This window comes from Lathyrus oleraceus, chromosome 7, assembly GCF_024323335.1.
Source record: "Lathyrus oleraceus cultivar Zhongwan6 chromosome 7, CAAS_Psat_ZW6_1.0, whole genome shotgun sequence".
NCBI lineage: Eukaryota > Viridiplantae > Streptophyta > Magnoliopsida > Fabales > Fabaceae > Lathyrus > Lathyrus oleraceus.
Genome location: NC_066585.1, coordinates 319,818,896 through 319,824,578, shown reverse-complemented (window position 1 = coordinate 319,824,578; position 5,683 = coordinate 319,818,896).

Below are 5,683 nucleotides of genomic sequence, written 5' to 3'. Positions count from 1 at the left end.
TGTTTATGAAATGGAAAATTGAATGCATTAAAAGCTTGCCTCAAGTATGAGGACTTCAGAGGACCACAAAAACACAAGAATACTACATTGAATTATGAGTTTCAGATCCAAACAGTTTGAGTTTACACCTTCAAAATGGTGAGCTTCTGGCTACGAATTCTTCAAGCTTTTTGCTCCTCTTTAATCTCTGAGTATAGGGAGGATGATTGGCTAAGGAGTCTAGATTTGAAACTCAACTAATGTTGCTGAATTTCAAGCTCGAAAATATTAAAAAAAAGTGAGTGATTCCTTTAGTGAGGGTTATGGTTTCAGTTCTACAACATATGGGATCTCCAAAAGGTTATCAAATGAGGGAGAGGAAGCCCTTATTTATAGGTAAATGAATCTGAATTCACACTTTGCTCATGTGCATAGGATTTGTAGTTTTGAATGCATGGGCCTTTGTAGACGTGTGAGAGGCCCATGAATGGCTGAAGGAGCTGCCTGAGATCATATGGAAAGCATGTGGTCATGCACATGGAATGGAAAATATTTTCACTTCAAGCTTTAACATAAAATATAAAAAAATGCACGTAAATGAAGAAAAATTTGAATCTCCCAAATGGTAGATCCAAATGACTATTGTGAGTAATGGTTGGAAAGTTCTTAAAATAAGGAATAAAAGTCATGTTGGGAAAAAAACATTTGACATGTGCAAATTGATCAAAACTGGCTTGGAAAGTTCAAGTATAAAACATGTTCAAATCATTTTGAGATTAACCAAAAATAAGCTTAATCAAACCCCTCTGTCCCCGTGATACAAGCTTCAAATGAAAAACTCTCCAACATAAAAGTTGTATATCTTTTCAAGATAGTCAATTTAGACTCAAAGTTTGCATCATTTTGAGTTTATATGACAAATTTATGGGCATTTGAAGTTGGGTAATTTTTCAAATTCAATGAATTAGGCCCAATAACATGATGCCATGAGGGATCTTAGGGTCAAAATTAGGGTCTTACAATTGGTAGGACTTCAGCCAACCAAAAATCACAAAGAATGGTGAAGAATTGAGAGATAATCGAAGAGATAAAGTTTCTAAAAAATCACCTTCGAGTTGATTCAAATTGACTTGATCTTGATCTGGATTTGTTTGCTTTCTCTTCCTCTTGCTTGCAGAAACCAATTGAGATGAAAAGGGAAGTGAATTTCTGGAGTTTGAACTTCCAAACAGAAGATGAAGTTCAAGCTCGATTTCAAAAGAAATCTTTAGAAATTCTATGAAATTGAGGGTATGGATTGATCTGGAAAAGCTTGGGAAAGGTGTTGATGAAGTTCTGATCACATTGCTTCTCTATTTATATCCAATGCATGCGCTTTTCACACACTTTCATTTCAATGTCCAAAATTAGCAAATTCCTTCATGAGCTAGCATGGGCGTGTGTAAAGCTCAAAGAATAATTGGCAAAGTTCCAAAAGTGTGTACATGTCATGCTGAAAGTGTTGCATTAAGCCATGCATTGTTGAATTGAATTGGATCATGAAATTCTTTCAAATTGTACCTCACATTGCACCCATGCGCAAGTTCTTCAATATTGCTTAAAATGAGATGATTTTGGACTTTTTGGAAAGGTGGGATCAAGGGGAACAACTTTCATGTTGAACACGTTTTCATTTGAAGCTTGGATCATGATGAATTTTGAGGTGGAAGTTTGGGAAATCAAACATATTTGAAAATTTTCTAAGTCCCAAGTCAAATGTTCACTTCTTCCACCTTTAATGACTTTTCTATGGACTTCAAATGGAAACTGTTCCTTCATAAAAGTTGTAGCTCTTTAAAAACTCTTAAATTAGGTCACAAATTTGACCTCATTTGGATTTGGCATAAAGGATTTATGCATTTTAGAAGTTGAGGAAAATCACTTGTTCAATGGTAATGGTCCAAAGTGACCTATAATGTTTCCTCTTGGCACATGAATTTAAAAGTTGAATTTGAAATTCCTCCCAACATCAAAGTTGTATTATACATATTTAATTTGATCATGGAATTTTAATGTATTTCATATCATAATAATTGAGAAAGTTACTGTCTTGGGAAGTTGACCTCAAAACTAGGGTTTAGACAAAATGACCTATAATATTTCACCATAAAAAATGACTTTCAAAGAAAAACTAGCTCTTGACTTCAACATGAAAGTTGTTTGGAATGTAATTTTGAGTAAAGTTTCTCTTGAAATCATTTTCATATGACAACAATTGTAGGAGATAGGGTCTAGGGAACCCCAGCTTTGACCAGTTGACTCTCTCTGGTCAACCACCATGAACCATCTTGATAGCTTGATATTATATTGACTTTTGGGACTCATGAAGGATAATATAGGCATAAAATGATGTAATATGAAGTATCCCTTAAAATATTTTATCAGTTGTTGAAGAAACTTGTTGAAGAAGTTACATAAGTTACCTAGATGAATTAGGGTTTCCAACGCAAACAATCTCCAAGCCCTTGATGAATTCTTGATCAAACTGATGTGTAAAGAACATGGGGATCCATATATGATTCCTAGAGCCAATGTGAACCATTTCTTGATTGAACTCCTTGCATTTAGGGTCTCAAACCCTAGATATGAGCTTGACGAGGCATTGGTGGATGCACACATTACCTACAAAAGCAACAAACTATACATTGACATATTTTTGGTATTTTGGGTTAGTAAATAATGAAAGACAAAGTATGATACAATCAAAAGTGCGTGGTGATCTCTCCTAATACCAACCCAATGAATGAGGGATAAGGAGGATGCCAATGTGTGATCCCAATGCTAATGCATATGATGAGATAACATGAGGGATCTTAGGGTCAAAATTGGGGTCTTACAGATCTTCTATTGGAAGTCCGTCATTTGTATTCTCCATGTACGACAACAAGGATCTTTGAGTGGAAGTACAAAATTTGTATTCACCTCTTAGGATGAAAAGCATCTTCCGATGTAAATCTAACATTTATGTGTTACGCCATAGGGTCACAAGGATCTCCCTGTGGAAGCCCAACAATGTATTACTCTGTAGGGCGGTAATGATCTCTCAGTGGAAGTCTAGCATTTATGTGTTACCTTAATAGGCATCAACGATCTTCCAATGGAATTCCAACAATGTATTATCCCATAGGGCGATAATGATCTTCCTGTGGAAGTCCAACAATGTATAACCATGTAGGGAAACAAGGATTTTTTAGTGGAATTCCAACATTTATGTGTTTCCTTAAAAAGTGGTAAGGATCTTCTAATGGAAGTCCAACAATGTATTACTCATTAGGGTTATAAGGATCTTACCATGTAATTCTAATAATGTATTACCTTGTAGGGTGGCAAGGATCTTCTCGTGCTAGTCCAACATTTGATTTCCTCGTAAGGTGTAATGATATCATGAAGTCCCTGTTCAAGTCACAACATTTTCTAGACAAGTCTATTTGACTCTTTTTTTTCTCTTTTATTGTTATTATGCTATTGTTTTATTTCAAAGCTTAAGCATGCAACAACAACAATGCTATTAATTGGAGATCTACTTGTGCTATACCTTCTGCAATTTTCAGAGGTTGCTAGAAAAAGTTTTCCCAAAATTACCAATTAAAATTTTATATAGGAAGAAGTTGCATACTAAAAGAGCTAGAAAATTGGTCTTTATTCCTTCATACATTTATCTTACTATCCCTTCCTTAATCATTATTATTGTTAAAATACATATTGAGCTTTCTGTAGTACACATGACTCTTTGATTCCTTACTAAATTTTTTTTAACGAGGGTAGCTCCACTAATTTTGTTACAGTAGTCTCCACAAAGAAATCAATAGATGCAATTGGGGATGTTTGCGTAGGTTGACTTTCCTTGAAAATATAGTGTAAAATATTAAGGTTGAAAATTTGATGTGTTTTTTTTTCCATGATGTAGTTCTCTGGTGAAAGAAAACAAACCAATTTTCATGTAAGTATTTTGTACCTTAATTTTATCCCACCCAAATGTCTCTATTCATTTTCAGTTCAGTTGAATTACATACATGCATTTTCCAAGCATGGTTCGTCCTAGTCCAATTAAAAGTCAACCAAACAAGGATTTGTACAAAATCAAATTAGTGCATTCCATTGCATGTTCCATTTTTTTAATTTTAAAGTCATATTTTAAAAAATAAATAAGAAAGTCTATTTGCTTATTTCAATCTTTATTTTATACCTTTTTTTTGTGTCACTTTTGCATCTTAAGATACCAATTAAATGGTTAATCACTATCATCATGTCAATTATAATTACCTTTCTTCATCATTCATCATTATTTTGAAATAAAAAAATGTTCCATGACCATTTTTCAAATTGCATTATCTTTTGATTCAATGTGCCTTTTCCTTTATCATCATCCCATCATTTAACATTTGTTTTGTTACACCATCATCTTCATGGCCATATCACCTAAACATAAACAAACATTAACCTCCCACGGATATCATCCATCCATGAATGTTCCATAACATCACCAATTATGAGCAAAAGATAAATTTAAATTAAAAAGCGAGTGTTCAAAATTAAAGTAAGCTTTGTTCTACACAAGGTAGTATCATCATTCATCATACAAGACCATCATATACCATCCATAAGACAACATGATATTCATTTTAGAAAATGTTGCTCACATGAGTTACAAGTGAGACTTCAACATATCATCCATACACATAAATACCATTCATCATCAACATGGAAACTAAAGAACATTGAAGTAAAATTGGAAGTAAATAAATTGTTTTCAATTGATAAAATCTGTTTATTACATTATAAATCACATGAACCTTACACCAGTTGTGAGTTACATCCTCATACCATAACATACATTCACAACATTGCCACACCATAGCCATAAACAAAAGTTGAAGCAGAACAAAAACTAAACTAAAATTTAAATAAAATGAAAAGTTGTTTTGTTGCATAAACTTGGAAAAAGAATTACATGTGAAATATCTTTCACTCCATCGTAAACATCACCCATGTGTTATCCCCACTCCATATATACTTTCAGAATCGCATTTTTTGCACCTTCAAGAATCATGAGTTCCTCACCTCCCTGCACACACCCAACTGACCATAAATTCCCTCCAAAATTCCATCGCACACTTACATCCTTCCCCCTAAAACTCACTTTACATGGATCACTAATTCACCCTCAAATTTGCCTATATAGGATACCCTTCTTTTCACTATAGAGGACACCTTCAGTTACCAAATAACATTACTAGCAAATACTCTAGAGATGTATAAACTAGAGAAATCCCTAACAAAATTTTGCAAACTGTAACACCCTTCTAAACACCGCCATACAATTATCGGATGATTTAATTAAAATCACAACCACAAGGGTGTCACACACATCACAAACTCATCCTGCTCCGTAACACGGGTTACATCAATTCACATTAAACTTGTCATCGCATACTCACTTCTATTTTAAAGTATCATCTCAGCAAAAATATAATCAACAATTATGGAAGATAAGGTAAGTAATGACATTTGGTCTCAAACTCCAACTTTAATAACAAATAAGAGAGTTGTAATCAATCCACTCAACATGCTTAAGAATGCATAATAACAAAATTAGTCTTATGACTTTAACATAAATATGTCATCAAAATAAAACAAGCATTCTCAATTCGATGTTACATAATCA